Raw genomic sequence first — 17,423 nt, forward strand, 5'->3', positions numbered from 1 at the left:
TCAGACATTTTAAATATTCCATTATAAGTAAAAGTCCTGCATTCAATATTTTACTACAAGATAAGATAAGATATTCCTTTATTAGTGGGGAAATTTGCATTGTACAGCAGCAAAGAGGATAGTGCAAAAAACTAGATTCATCAGCTAACACAGTAAAAAAGAGCTAAACAAAGTGTAACAAAATATGAACCATTTAAATATAAGAATTAAAAAAAAATAGGAGCAGTATATACAGTATTGACAATAAACAGACTATTAACACAATTGCACAAGTGGAAAATTATATTGCACAGTTAGAATGAAATGAAATTCCACCTGAAAATATCAGGTTATTGTCAGTTTTCTGGTGTGTAAGTGTAAGTGGTCTACTGGGAGCAGTGGTAGTTGTGGAGTCTGACAGCTGCAGGAAGGAAGGACCTGCAATAGCGCTCCTTCACACACTTTGGGTGGAGCAGCCTGTCGCTGAAGGAGCTCTCCAGTGCTGAGATGGTGTCCTGCATGGGGTGGGAGTCCTATTATACTATTTTATTACTATAACATTATTACTATTAGGCTACTATTTTTTAGGCCAAATGAATAAACACAAACACAAAAGTCCCTATTTTCCTATTATAATGTGTTTTTCTCTTAGCTTTTTAGGTTTATTTTATTCATATCTATATAGCAGGGCCGGCTTAGGGCATAGACCATAGGCCGTATAGGCGGTCGCCTAGGGTGCCACCTTCTGGGGGGGGGGGGGGGGGACTGGTTGCCCTCTAAAAATAAATAAAGAAAGAAATAAAAGAAAGAAAGAAATACACTTTTCACCCCTGTAACTCTCTTTATCACACTTTTCCATCTGCCCGGCCGCACTTATTTGTTAATAAAAGTGTAAAATGTAGTGAAACTGACCAAACACTTTTAAGTTCCTATTGTTATTCATAACGAAAAAATACAGCAGGTATTTTCATATAAGTATTTGGGCGTAATGATAGACCATCTGTTATCTTGGAAAGACCACATTGAATTCGTCTGCAAAAAGACAAAACTAAGAATTTACTTTCTCCGCCGCCTCAGGTCTTTTCGGGCGAGTAAACAAATTCTTCTTTTGTTTTTTACTTCTGTGAATATGAGTGTTCTACAGTATTGTTATACTACATGGCACAAGAGTTTGTCCACTACTTTAAAGTCAAAACTGCTCCACCAAACATATTAAGGCTGGCTAACACCATCGTCTCTGACCCCAAACATGTTTTGAACAGTGAATATGAATTGTTACCATCAAATCGGAGATACAGGGTTCCACGATTTAATAAGGTTAGACTGAAGCACTCTTTTGTACACCAGTCCATCAAATGTACGTTGAAGGGCCCTGAATATTGTCTTCTGTGATTGTAATGTTTAAATGTATCCAAATCTGTTTATGCAGAAATGGATATGTTATCTGATAGAAAGGGTTGTTGATGATTGCGCAAAGTTTTCCAATCTTGCACCAGTCTAAACTGTTTTAATTGTAACGCCCCTTATTACCATCCCAATTAGACTCATGGTTAATATTCAAATTATTTACATATTCTGTAACTCTATAATCTTATTAAACATCTTTTGTTACTATTTGACAAAACGTGTGTCAGTCTAAAATGTGTAGTTATGTAATTCTTACGTAGGCCTTGACCTACATATGAGGCCTGGGGGGAAGGGGGCTTAAAGGTCTGCACATTATATAAAGAAACAGATATCCTACATACATACACACGCTCACTTCCACACAGTAGCCACTAGATGTCAGGATTGATTACTTATCCTCATTTTTAGCTCAACTGTCCTATAATCCTTTGGCTCGGCCCAACTACAAACTTTCTCCCATCTACTTTTGTTTTCCCATCAAAGTGATTTACATGAATGAAGTGCAACATCTCCTACTTATTATCACATCTTTTCTCTTCCACTCATTACTTTGATGTGACAAATTGCATGAGGAGGGGGATTGTGTGATTGCAGAAACGAATGACAGAAACACACACAGGAAGACGGGGTAGTGCATGCACGAATGACGGAGGGGGTGCGTGGAGAGTTCAGGCAGACTTCATCGGTGTGGCTTATGCTAGAGTAAACAGCTTCATTTCCCTAGCAACACCAAATTAAAGGGACAGAGTCTCGTGTCCTTTCTATAAATCCCCCACACATGATTCTTCATCCAGACACAAACCTCCTCTTTTTCCATAAACGCTCCTTCATGTCAAGATGGCTCACTTCTTTGGCATAGTAATCGGTCATGTCCACACATACTTATGTGTGTGTACAGTAATAGAAGTTAGGCCTACTTTCGTCTAACTTGCCTATTACAGTATACCCCCAAATCACAAAGCACAGAATTTTATAGACCATGTATTTATCTATTTATAACAGTTTCTGAATTTCAAAATGTTTTAATGCACATTATTTGGTTTTACTCTCATGGTATAGTCTGTTGTCTATTATTGTGTTTTATTAATGAATTTCATATTTTATGTAAAGCGCTTGCAATGCAAATGTAAATTAAGATAACATGTTGATCATGATTATTATCATTATATTATTATTCCGATCATTAAAGCTGCAATGGGTAGAAATGGAGCAAATATGATTAAAAATAGTTATTCTTTTATAACGGTCACCATATCCTGACAGTAGTGCATGAGACAGGTAATCTGAAAAAAATCACGTGCCTCTGTGTCTGCAAAATTTTACAAACCGGAGGAAAACAACCAATCAGAGCCGAGCTGGAGTCTTACCGTCTCTGAGCAGCTGTCAGTCACTCGGAAACTCCGATCAAACGGTCAAACTAGGCAGCGCTGATCAAATATGAATCAATATTCTGTTACTGTAATGCCTATTTCTCGCCTCAAATGTTTTCAGAAACATCTTGTAGTGTACTGTTTAGCTGTAAAATGAGAAAGTTTGTGCCTTGTTGAGATCAGTCGAGGAAATACCAAGCACCGCCCACCAGCCGGAGCAAACTTTCTCATTTTACAGCTAAACAGTACACTACAAGATGTTTCTGAAAAGATTTGATGTGAGAAATAGGCATTACAGTAACAGAATATTGATTCATATTTGATCTGCCTAGTTTGACCGTTTGATTGGAGTTTGCGAGTGATTGACGGCTGCCTCTGTTGAATGAACAGCCAATAGGAACACTCTCTATCTGAAATGACCTGTGATTGGCCAAAGTCTCCCGTCACAGGCTAGATTTCATAAAGCCTGAAAACAGAAGTCTAGTTTTCTCTCAGAACACTTGAATTACAATATGTTGAAAGGTTATTATGGAATCTTTTGCCCAATGATGCCAAAAACATTCTGCCTACCGAAGCTTTAAGTCGGCTTTATTTTAATATTATGATTATTTGTATGTGGTATAAACAATAAGGCCCATTGTGTGTGAATGCAGAATAGATGTAGTGCTAGCAGTGTCTCTTGATGAAGCACTGGCACACCAGGGGTTGTAGAATATTTCGTGTCTGCAGTGGAGAGGTGTGAGAGCGGGAGGGGAGGGGACGGGGGGGGGGGCTGCCGGAAGTGGTGGGCGTGTGTCTCCCTATGTGTGTGCGCGAGTCTGTAAGTGTGTGTGCGTGCCTCCGTGTATGTGTGCAGAGTTCTGATTGTCAGTGCTGCACCACAGTGCAGGTGGAGCAATGCAGGATGATAAGAGACACAGAAGGACAGAGAGGGGGAGGCAGGGAGGTGGCGAGGGAGGGAGACAGCGAGGAAGAGGAAGCGAGGGAGAGAGAAGGGTGAGGAGGCATGATGCAGGAGGAGGAGAGACTGTGAATACAGATGAGAAAAGCGGGGGAAGCAGGGAGTTTTTGCAGGTGAATTTCTGACACCAGGGGGGTTTCTCCAGCCCAATCATATCTCGATGTCTCCTGCCCCCATCTCATCTTCTCTCTCTCTCTCTCTCTATCTATCTGTCTATCTCTCTGTCTCCCCCCACTGGGACACAGGGAGGTGGGAGGAGATGACTTTTTAGAGATGACGAGGAGGAGGACAGATGGGGGAATACAGTCAGCAGAGAAAGGTGGAGACAAGAGTGGGACACTGTGGTTGAGGATGGAGCAGAATGAAAACCGCTGGGGGTTAATAAAAAAAACGGGTAACAAATAAAAGAATGAAAATGGCAGGGAGACGAAAGTGAGACAACTGAAATGGGATGCACATAACAAGTGGTGAGGGAGACAGAGATGAAAGGAGGCGTGTGTCTATGTGTAGGAGAGACAGACAGAAAGACAGAGGAAGAGAGACTGAGGCCAGAGGCTGGTGTGACGCATATTTGCTGGCACTAGATGTTTGGAGTATATCCATTTCGACTGGTTTTTAATGTATAATTCACAAAAATGAGATCGAGGGAGTGACAGGGGAGGAATGAGCGAAAAGACAATGTGAGACAGAGGCACATGGAGTGACGTGTCAGCGCGGAGGAGCCAAACAGAAAACCAAGAAGGCAGAATGTAACACAGATTGTAGCAGTGGAAGTATGACCTCATTCAATAAAAGTTTTATTAAAGCTGTTAATCAAAGACCAAAACTATATTTCATTACTCCTGACTATGTTGTGCACTAACAACACCTCTTAAACTCTTAATATACAGTTTTAAGTAGCTTCAGGGTTGTTAAAATCATCTTATTCCACACTCTCATTCAGTATTCTCGATTGGCTTGTTCCAACTCATTGAGACTGAGTAAAATTTTCAAACTCCAAATGTTTTTAAAGGGGACCTATTATGCTTTTGTGCTTTTCCCCTTTCCTTTAGTGTGTTATATCGTTTATTGTGTGTGTAAAAGGTCTGCAAAGTTACAAAGCCCAAAGTCCACACCACAGGTAGTTACTCTCCCCCACAGAAACACTGCTCCTGAACTGCCTGAAATGCCTTGATTGAAGTCCCGCCTTTTCTTCTGTAACGTGGTGATGTCACCAAGTAACACATTTGCGTAATGACAGAGGGTGAAAAGAAGTGCTGCAGCATATTTTTCTTATACCGGCAAAGAAAAATAAAGCGTTTTTGAACATTAAAGCATGTAAACATGTTCTAGTAGAAACCCAAAATACAAGTATGCACCTGAAAATAAGGTTGGGATTTTCACTATAAAGTTCTGTGCATTTGAATAATGCTTAGCTGCAGCCGAGAATGCTGCATTCAAGAGTAGCCTCCAGTGTTATGGTGTCACTATCTGGAACCAGTTGACCTACATGAGAACAAACAAGTCTACAGGCTTTTACAGAACCAATGTGTAACAATTAGGGGGATTTACCGGCAGAAATGGAATATGATATTAATAACTATGTTTTCTTTAGTGTATAATCGCCTGAAAATTGTGTTTTCGTTACCGTAAAATGAGCCGTTCATATCTACATAGGGAGCGGGTCCTCTTCACGGAGTCCGCCATGTTGCACCGCCATGTTTCAACAGTAGCCCCGAACAGACAAACCCAACTTTGTTAACTTTTCCTGCTTGGGCCGGAGTCGATAACGTTAGTCGCTGCCGTGGCCGCCGCTCTCTCTCTTGCTTCACCACTCACTTCCCACGTACACACGCACATACGCACTGGCTCTGTTCCGAATGACCTACACTACTCTTACAACAACCGGCTCTAAAGAGGGCCATTCGCGTCGGCCGACGTAGCTCTCCAACACGCTTGGCACGCGGGAGAAGTTTCAGTTAGTTGCAATCTCCTCACCTCACCACCAAATACCGCCAGATCCTACACACTGTTCCTTTAAGTGTTATGTTTTAACTGATTGTTGGACTTGAAAAGGGTAAAAATGAAATTGATCGCACAGCATGAGTTTGTAATGAATGGCCCACAGGTGAGTGAGTTTCTTTGAAGCTGATTTTGAGATGTACACTTACATGGATATTCCTTCATTTTCACTTGGCTTTGTATGTACACGATATTAGGAAATGACGTGGGCTTTGACACTTCAATACAGACACATATGCTATTTCAAATATTCCTGGTGATCTGCACTGAAAATCCCAATGATCCTCATGCTGAACTCAAACAGATGCACTCACTCACTCTAACACCCCCCCCCATCACCCCAAACACATGAATGCCCACGCGCTTGTACACACACACACACACACACACACACACATACAGCTGGCAGTGCACGTTAATTACATTCAGCATATGACTTTGGCATAATGTTGTGAAGTTTTGTGTGAGTCACTGCTACAGCAGATGAGACGAGACGGCATATGACTTTGCAAAAGGATAAGCCCGTGTGGGCATCCATTGCCACAGATGCTCTGTAAAAATGTAATGAAATCATGGGAATCATCTTGTCATGTGCATCTCAGGTAAGTCAATTTTGCTGGAGCCATTTAATTGGCTCCAGAGGCTGAGGAACACATGTCACTGAGGAAGTAAACGCGCCATTACATGTTTCTTCCTCCCCCCCTCCGTCACACATTAAAAACACACACATATTCAAAGTTTAGAGTAGAAAGGGGTTCACGCTATCTGTTTCTGCTTAGGCGCGTGTGTGTGTGTGGGTGGATGTGGAGCTTCTGCTGTGTGTGAGTGTGGGTTTGCCATCTCGCAAATCTTGCGGGCAAGAAGAGCAGAGACAGTGGAGGTAATGACGCGGGGGCGAGAGGGGTTTCACTAATAAACACCCACTCTTTCCAAACCTCCATCTCACTCCGACACACACACCCACCACCACCACACACACACACACTCCTCCTCCTCCTCCCCTGCTCTCCTTTGACAGAATCCTCATTACGGGCACGTTTGGTAGCACAGAGTCCTCCTCCTCCTCCTCTCTCTCCCTCCCTCCGCTCCTCTCTATCTTTTTCATTTGCTCATTCTCTCTTGCCCTGCTCGTTGCGTTCGAGCCAGCTTGGCAATCAAAGGGAGAGAAAACACAAATGAGAGCGGAGGGGTGTGTGTGTGTGTGTGTGTGTGTGTGTGTGTGTGTGGTGGTGGGGGGGAGGGAGGGGAGAGAGGAGGCTCACTGGGATTTCAGTATGAGTCAGAATGGGAGAAAGGGAGGTGGGAAGGCAAGGTAGGCGGTTGTGAGGAGAGAGAAGAGTGTATGGGAGGGATGAATTTGTGTTTCTTTCTCTCTTATCCGATTCTCTGTTTGGAATACAGATGAGGAGATGGAAAGCGAGCCAACGACTGGGCATGACAGACGAATGAGAGATTTGAACAGGAAATAATCTGCATGCTGATTCACAATCAAGCTTGGAGATATAAGCGAGCTGAATGTTGATTGTGAACTGAAGGCGGACCGCCTGAGGGCTGATCGCTCGGTGTCAAAACAAGACGCAAAAGGTTAATGTTTACAGATGATGGAATTAAAAGATGTTGCGAAGATAAGTAGAAGAATATGATGCTGTAGCGGTGTGTGTGTTTATGTCACTAAAGGGGCCGGTAATGAGAGGGAGTGTACGATTAAGGAGGGACCACTTCATTCACACTATTTCTGTCATTCATCCCCTTCTGCTTGCATATTCATAGGGGGTATAGTAGGAGGAAATTGGATCGTGTATGCTTGTGTGCACACACTTGCACACAACGCTTAGCCTCCACCACACGTCAGCACATTTTATATTGCCGTTCGGTTGCAGTCAGTGGACATTCTCCAGTTTTGAGGCCCAAGGCTGAGAGATTCACACTCCTCCTCCTCCTCTTCTCGCAATCATTTCTGTCTGAGGCGAGTTTACTCTAAAAAAGAGGAAGTGACCAAGTCAGTGACCAAAACGTAATAACGGAGTGAATCAAATTTGAATGTTTCGCTTGCCTCTGTGGGTTTATTGTTGATTTCTTACCGAGGATGTTTTTCTTTTTCTGTCGAGCAATAAGCATTTACATCCCAGTGGGCTGCCTCTAGTGGGGATATGCATGTAGATTTTTAAAGTCATGGGTGGAGTGAGCAACAGTCAATACATTCATTTTGCGTCATCCTTCAAACATCAATACAAGCAAATAATCATAGTTTGCCTTGCGTATAGAGACACGCTGCATATTCTTTATAACAAACATAAATATATGATTATTCTGGATCAAAATCAACCAATTTCATCAAGAAGATGTTCCTATTTAAACAAACATCTGTATTCTTGACGTTGTTACTGTAATACTTCTGAACAATGTGTCGGTTGTGAGACAATTCCTTATAAACTGCTCATAATCTAAGCTATCAAAGAAAATAACCCCCCAAAATAGTAAGAACTATCCACAGATGGTCTGTATTTTTATGTTTTCTGTTTAAAGATACAGACAGGAAACAATGGGAGAGAGAGGGTTATGGTGTGCAACAAAAGTACAGATTGATAACAGGGGATGGTGTATGTGGGGAGATAGTAACCCCTGTCTATTCTAGGATTATCTCTGATACACAAATGTGTGTTCTCAAAGTTAAAATCAAACTCCAAAGTCAGGAAACTCTGGATTCTTTGCTTCTGGAGTCCCGGCAGCCTCTCCCCAGGTGAACGTTAGAGGAACAGTGTGTTACATTTCTGGGATCTATTAAGAGAAATGGAATATAATATTCATAACTATGTTTTTGTTAGAGTTTAATCACCTGAAACTAAGAATCATGTTTTTGTTAGCTTAGAATGAGCCCTTCATATCTACATAGGGAGCGGGTCCTCTTCACAGAGTCTGCCATGTTTCTACAGTACGGACAAACTAAACATTGGCTTGAACGGCGTTATCACGGTTTTGCACTCGGCAGCTCACGTTACCACAGTCTTGGAAAGGGAGGAGTGAGCGAAGGGGTACTCAGTTGGTTGCAATCTGCAAGCACACCACTAGATGGCGCCAAATCCGACACACTGTCCCTTTAAACATAACTAAGTAAGGGATAATGTACATCGAGCCGGTCATTGTTGTGAAATAAACCCCGATAGGGGTGGACCTCGATGCGGGTTTATTTAACAACAATGACCCGCTAGCTTTACATTATCCCGCTTATTACACGGCTACTTACTTATTAAGAAATCAATCATTTGAAATGGTCCGCCAGAGTCCGACATCAGAACTGCGCCCATAGCAACGGTCTGTTATACATAGCAACGGTTTGCTTTAAAGAAATAACAGACCGTAGAACGCTGTGATTGACCAATCAGAATCGAGTATTCCACAAAGCTGTGTAATGAAATGTAATAAAAAGCTTCTAGCGATACAATAAAGGGAATCATGCTGTATATTCACGATTGTAACTGGGGTACTTGTCTCTTTTTATGTCTTTATTCGTAGTGTGAAAGCTCGGAAAAAAATACGTCACTTTTTCACAGCGTAATATTCACGTTCTGTGTGAAAGTACTTATGACAAAAACAACCGTTTAAAAAAAACATATTGACGTTTGAATTAATCGCAAGAAAAAAAATCCTGTCGGTGTGTAACAGCCTTAAGCCTCAATGGGAGTGACCTTAATAACCTTGAGAAACAGAGAGAGAGGGGAGGAAGATGTAGGTGTGGTGATGAATGAAGAGGAGTTCAAACCTCACTACAGTGTTTAGTTCTATGAGGAGTTCATTCATTCACAAACTGAAACTATGAATTACATTTTAGGGTGTAGGTATATCCCTTTAAGAGTGCTGCAGCAGGGTTTATGTTTGTTGTGTACAGCTGAGAAATGTTTACAACTCAATCAATTACATTACGAATGTACATATTATGAATCACATTTTATTCTACATTTGCTGCTTTGACATCTTTAAACCTTTAAAGTATCAAAGGACAGGCGTGAGAGAAACTTTCCCTCCAGACTGCAGTGGCTGCCTTTGAAATGATATGGCTTTGATTTGGACTTTAAAATGTAAGAGTTTACTTTTCTTTTGAAATCCTTAGTTGGTGAGAGGGAATTCATCTCTAATTTATTCAGTAATGACTGGATAAAGGAGGCGTGTGTGTGTGTGTGTGTGTGAGTGAGTGTGTGTGGAGGTGGATTGTGGAGGAGACAGATCACATTCCACATCTGGAGTGCTCGGAGGAGTGCAGGGCAATAGAAGTTTTCTCTCAACTTCCACTCTTGAAAAAAAAAGCAAATGGGCATTTCAGTCCTGCGTCCAAAGTGCGTCTAATTTGCAGAAGCCTCTCGCTGCTCACGTCTACGTCCGTCTGACACACTTCTTTAGGCACGAGGGTCTCCCCCAAATCTTCCCCTGAATGTGTTGTGAGCTCAACAGCTTCGGGATGGATTTACGCACGACTCCCTGTCTCATCTCTCCTGAGCTTTTCTACCTGCTTTCTATGTTGGAATCTGGGTTAGATATTTGGATCAAGTATTATTTCTGAAATTACATCAATATATATATAAATATGTATATATAAAAAAAAAACAGTGCACTGCACCAAATATGTCAGTCACTCTAAGCAGGCAGCGGCAGTGATTCATCGCCTATAATCTAAACATCACGATTTGCGCATGGCTATATCATCAGTAAGGAAAAGAAATTTTGAACATATTCGACTATAAGTGTCACCTTTTAGAGACATTTTTCTAGTCTCTTTTAATATTCTCCAAATAATAAATAGACTGCATCAAGAGAGAACTGAAATCTGTATCTGTATACTTGAGCTGAACATGATATCATCACCGAAAAGCAACAACTAAATCCTCTGACAGAAGCAATTACAGAATGTCTTCTTGGCAAAATATATCTAGAAATGCATCCCTTGCGACATGTAATTATGTCATAAACAGGCTGTTATCAGAGTATTGGGAGATGGAAATAGGATTTAACTCACTAATATAATGAGTACCTTAGAGACCCCCAAATTGTCTTCATATTACAGGAATTGTCTTGCAAGAGCTTTTAATATTTCTCATCGTAAAGAGCGACACACACAACAAACACGCTATTTCCATCCTCCTGTTTAAAGACCTGCACAGTGATTCAGGCTATACTTTCTCCTTTCTCCCTTTTATAAATAGCTGCACTCCGTTCAATGACGTGGGATACGCACGTACATGTGTAGGTGAATCTTTGAATGAGCTCTCCCTCTTCCTCCATCCCTCCCTCACTCCTCCTCCTCCTCCTCCTCCTCCCTCTACTAGTTACTACGGGATCTCTATAAAAAGCCTACGGTTGATGGGAGAGCCCGGTCTGTATGGAAGAAGCGACTTTGGAGAGAAGAGAAGAGGGGACGACAGCGTCAAGTGCGCGAAGAAGAAAAAGTGTGGCACAGATTTTGCGCTTATGTTGATGAAGATGAAGCGAGTTTATTAGAGATAACAAGACATGTTTCTATACAGCAAGGAGCCAGCAGCCACACAGGGGAACTTTGACTGAGGTAAGTTCATTCCTATTTCTAACAAACCAGATTTTTGTGTTATCCCAAATCATGGGAGAAAAAAAATGAAGAGTAGGGTGTTATTGGATGGGTCACCCCCATTATAAGAAGCTCCAGAATCTGCCTTCCCATCTTCACTCTCTGGTTTGGAAGTTGCTGCAGTGTGACTCATTTTCTCTCTCCCATGTGGGCAGCATTCAGCCGGAGCTGCAAAGTGTGAAAAAAATCTCAGAAAAAAAAATGCGGACAAAAATCGCTTTAAAAATGTTTTTTTCCCCCATCAGTCTGGTTCACTCTGTTCCAAATTACGCACAAATTACGCACACATATTTATACATATATATCACCATATATATATATGATGGTAATATTTATGTTCACCTGTCATTGATTATACTGTTTTGGTTGGCAACACCTGGATTCCTTCTGTCCGGTGTCACCCACCTGATGTGCGCTCGTGCAATGTACACTGACACGTGCACAGAGGCGCACACACACGTCTCCTGTGTGCTTCAATGTGTGTGTATGTGTGTGTGTGTTTGTGTGTGGGAGTAATGGATGTGTGTTGGGGGGAGGGGGGCGTTCCTCACCAAACCCCTCCACATTCTCGGGAGCGCGTGGCACCGGGAGGTTTCCGGTGATAGTGATGACATTATAGCCATCACTTTCTTTCCGGTGTGGCGGTATACACTCCTCGCCTCCTCCTCCCTCACTCACTCCCTCCCTCCTTCACACACTTCCGGTCGGCTTTTCCTTTAACTTTTTTTTTTCCCCCTCCTCTCTCCTCTCTGTGACGTCGTCAGCCTGGTGAAGTCAGCCCTGCGTCATTCTTGCGCACTTTGCAGATGATACGCAGTCACCCTACTATATAAACCTTTTAAAGGCATAGCGCACACACACACACACACACACACACACGCGGCGGAGCGCGCGCGCACTCTGCAGTGTGATGATGATCCTCTGTGCTGTGCTGGCGCGTGCGGGGGCGTGAATGCGCAATGTGGAGATGAGAGGCTCGTGCGCGCGCGGGCAACAACACGAGGGAGGAGGAGGAGTGGGCGGAGCGAGTCAATGAAAGAGAAGCTTGTTCATTCACAACTCGTTGTTGTGGCCACTGACGCGCTCACAACGATCAGACAATGTTAATCACGTTAGTATAAAGCAACCAGATATTGTAATATCATATTATAGAATATGTAGAGATAAGAAACTCAATCATTATACTGAATGCAATATCTTATGCAACAGCCTCAAATCTTGATAAGTAATAGAAACTTTGAGGTTCATCTTATTGATAGATAGATAGATAGATAGATAGATAGATAGATTGGTACTATAGATAGATAGATAGATAGATAGATAGATAGATAGATAATATAGATAGATAGATAGATAGATAGATAGAATGTATCTTTATTGATCCCGAGGGAAATTCAAGTTTCCAGCATCACAGTTCCATAGTGCAAAACATGTTAGTAAAAAGGCAGTAAAAAAAAGTTAGTAAAAAAAAGTACAAAGTAAAAAATAATAATATACTAGATATAAAAATACAAGGAGATAAAGAAAACTGTTAAAAGTGAATATAGTGCAGGGTAACAGCTGTGATACACGACTATTAAAAAAAGTGAATATAGTGCAGAAGAGACTGTTGAAAATGAGTATAGTGCATTATTATCTGTCCTGCAGATTATTATTATTATTGTGAGTTTTTAAAAATAAAAAAGACAAGAGTGAAGATCCACCAAACTCCAGGCTCACTCAAATATTTAGAGATAAGATCATTATTAATCATTATACTGAATGCTGTATCTTATGCAACAGCCTCAAATCTTGATAAGTAATAGAAACTTTGAGGTTCTTGTTATTGTGAGTTTTTAAAAATAAAAAACAAAGACAAGAGGCTCACTTTTTTATGATTTCGTGCGTATATTTCTCCACTGGACTCTCGTCAAATCGAGCAGTTTCTCCCCGGTGCCATGGAAACCGAGCCAGAACCAAGCCGCTGCCCACGCGCTCTGATAAGCCAGGCGGCAGAATGGCACGAGAGCCGATTGGTTTGCTCGCGACGTGACGTCACACGCCCGTACGTACCCCCCCCCTGGGGGCATGTGACTTGCCGAGCAGTGAGAAGACGCGTGACGCTACTCGCTGGTCACCTGACCGACATCTACTCGGTAATAATGAGAGCTGCAGAGAACTGTGGTCCACTTCACACTGAAAAACTAGGGCGCTACAAGAAGTAATGAGATATAGTTATATATTATGCATTTACTTCGTTATGAGGTAGAATACACACTAGTGTTTTAAACAAAGATGTATGGACGTTTTGACTCTTTATAATCTGCTGTAAAAATTAGACTTTAGAAGTTTGGCTCCACTTCAGCACCGCGGAGAGCTCCGAGGAGCCGCAGCACCGCTGTGTCGCTGTGTCGCTGTCCAGCGCCCTGGTGGTGCTGAAACACACATTAAAGGGAGACTGGTGCAGAAGCACCCTCATTAACAAGAGAGCATATTCTAAGAAATAAATCGGTTATATAATAATAATAATAATAATAATAATAATAATAATAAATCAAGATATTCTTTAAGCTTTGTTAGTGAAATATCATTCCAAAAAGTGAAAAGTTTCTATTAGGATTTTTTTTCTTGCTGCACAGATTTGATTCGCTGTTACAGAGTGAGCTGTTGGACTGATTGCTTTTGAAATGTCCCCCTGTGCCTGTGAGTCAACTTAGTATAGAGATAAATCTCATCACCGGATCTCATCAGGTACATCTCCAGGTTAAAGGGCCAAAAACACGTGGTGGGAATTCTAGTTTAATAAAGCACAAAGTCAAAGTTTAATTAAAAAACATCTGTAGATGGACTCGCGAGCGCAGTCAACTATAAATGAGCTGAAGCAAGTGAGCCCAGAGCACAATAGAAGTTTTGTACATACTGATACTTGCAAGGTCAGGAAAAGATAGTAAATGAATCATTATCGCTAAGTCTCAACAGCTTGTTGGTTTTAAAGATTTTGTAAATTAGTCTAAAACTCGTATTCAAAAATGACTTGTTTTCTTGACGATATGGTAGCCAATGCAATATTCATCATATTAAACATGTTCTCAACCTGATGGGATGTCACTGGTGTGCGTTATTGGGGGATATTCCTAAAACAAGTTCTTATTCTTCTCTTAGATAGTGTTTCATTATATCTAAATAGTCAAAAAGTTTACTCTCTCGCTCCTTCTGCCTCACTAACACTTACTCACACACACTTTCAAACACAAACTAGGTCAGAGACAGAAAAAACAACAGCGGGTGGATGATACGTAATGCCAATCTTACCAATATTATTTTCAAAATGCATGTTTATAACGTTTTCTAAGCTTTTACATTCAGATGAAAATATGAACTGGATGACTGAGAATATTTGGTGACATTTTATTACAATTTTTACCTTTGCTTGACTGATTGATGACAGAATGTTTACATGATTTATTGATTGATTGGTTGGTTGGTTATATTTCCTACTCAGCTGTTGAAACATTAGTGTAAATAATGGTATCATCTCTGGAAAAAAAATGCAATTGTTACCACCCTGGTGTTATTAACACATTGTTGCACAGCACCTGTTGTTTTTCTGTCATCACATTAGTAAATCAGCCCCTGGTAATATTGAGACTTATTACTATAGCTTCAAAATAGCACAGAACTGCCAATTGGACAATGTAATGCTTCAAAAGATTAACAAAAATCCCTCTACTAATGTGTATTTGCCTCACATTTTACCACAGCATAACAGCAAAAGCTCATTTTGGATAGTCTTCACCTCAAGTTTTAGTCAGCAACATGTTGCTGCTTTAAAGTAACTGCAGAGGGTCTCGAATAATGGTGCAGACATACTGAAGAAAATATTATGGTTAAAGTAGTAGCTGTAGTTTTCAGCACTTTATCTACTCGTGTAGACTTCCCATGGTTACCATTTAGCCCACTGGGTTGCCCCTGGTCCACAAGGACTGTACTGAACAGCATCCACCTCTTGGGAATTGTGTCAGGTTTGATTCTAGTAATGTTATACCTATATCCTCTCCTCTTTTTGCTGATGCAGGTCTCCACAAGAGGAGTGTTTGCCCTACTTGCCGTCTCTTCCCCATCCTCCTAATGTGGCCAGAGCATCAGCACCTTGGCTTTAGACTGCTTACTGCTTATACAGTGTCACAGTACAGTAACAGTCTACAGTCATGGCTACTGAAGCCTGGCAATGCACCACGCCGAAGACAACATGGAGATGCTGTATAGTGATACCATGGACATACTGTTCAGTACACTGTGTATGTTAGAGATTTCTCTCTCTCTCTCTCTCTCTTTTTCTTTTCTGCTGCTCAGTGAGGAAACCTGCGTGGGCTTGCATTGGGGGAGTCCTACACCATGTAAGTGCGTAACATCCACGTTCAAACCAATGAGACCTCGCAGTTTCCAGTTACCATGCCAACTCCAGCTCCTCCTCCTCCACCACCCTGCTGTCTCCATGGCGACCGTGGCTTTAGATTGTTACTCTAGCAACAGCACCATGGTAACAGTCTACAGCCATGGTCGTTAGGGGCAGGTGACACTAGGAGAGAAAAATGAAAGGAAAAAGTTTTATGTATAAGTTTGCATTTTATTTACATGTTGAAAGGTCAGAGGTCGCTCACTCATCCATGTACACTGGAGCAGCAGAGTTGTCAGATTGACTTCTTCATGGCTGCACATTTCCCTCGATAATATACCACACAGTGTTTTGCAACTAAGGCTGACCTGAATGCTTCGAAGCTTTGATCGTTGCCATGGTAATCGACCTCCAAGTCACTATTCGAATGCTTTGTTTTTGGATTTAAAATATATATATATATATATATATATATATATATATATATATATATTTATAAGTATGTAATAATATAGTATAAATCCCAAAATAGCCCATGAAATAAGGAATAATCCAACATTGTTGTTGCCCAAAAAAATGGTATTCAGGACAGCCCTAAATAATACACATGATGTGATCTATCTGATACACCAAACAAAGTTTAACAAGTAATAACGCAATGACACATATTGCCTTTCATTTGACTTTATTAGGTATGATGTGTTTCTATATGGTTTGATCATTGAGCACAGTAATGAATGCAAAGAGCACATGCTGAACGGATGAGTCAGCCGGCTCCAACACCTGTTCCCCTCTCTATTTATCAGACAAGAGCAGCCAGGAACTCCCAGCAGGCAGCGCTGTAACCTGCAGGCAGACACGAACCACACACTGGCTCCTACACAGATGGGCTAACCCACATGTATGCATGCACACGTGCTGATACACACCTACACACACACAACACAAAGAATGCAATAGTCTTTGGCCCATTCTTCTTCAAGCACTACTCTGTTATATCCAGAGTTATTCTGCCCTCTACTGGTCAGGATTTGTCTGTCATCTGCTTAGAACAAAGCTACTCAACTTTTTCCATGGTGAATCATTTTGGAGCAAAACATGTGCCTGATTTAATCAAATAAAAATTAAATTAAAAAAACATTTGCCAGTGTTTTGTGGATACTTGCTAGCTGGCTTCAAAGTTCAGTTTTTTCACAGTTTGTAACTGATGTGACAGATGGTGGTGTTAGACAGGACTCCAGGGATTCCAAAATACTAAAACAAGTGGCAACGAGGAAGGAAATATATTAAAACGCCTTTACTGTCGTGGCTAAATCATTAAAAAAGCCAACATGTTTCGACCACGGTAGGTCTTCGTCAGGGCTTAAAAACAAACAGACAAAGCGGATGTGCCCTCACCTATATGGTAACGGGAACCAATGGGAGGCAATCACAAGATCACCATAATACAAACAACAAAATGTCATGAAGAAATAACACAGAAACAAGTAATTTATGGAAAAATACTCCAAGTTTTTAACATAGGCTGTAAAACAAACACCTATACAGAGAGAAGAAAAAATATATACATTTTACCTATTTACAGAAAGCATGCAAAGTCTATATCGTCGTTAAGACCAGGATACTTTAAGGCATCCAGTCGATGGACTCAAAAAGTCTCCCTCTGGTAAAGTTTTTGTAACCTGTCCTCATTGTTTTAGTATTTTGGAATACTGGATTGCCTTCTTGTTACGTACA

The sequence above is a fragment of the Sebastes fasciatus genome, chromosome 16 (genome assembly GCF_043250625.1).
Source record: "Sebastes fasciatus isolate fSebFas1 chromosome 16, fSebFas1.pri, whole genome shotgun sequence".
Lineage (NCBI taxonomy): Eukaryota > Metazoa > Chordata > Actinopteri > Perciformes > Sebastidae > Sebastes > Sebastes fasciatus.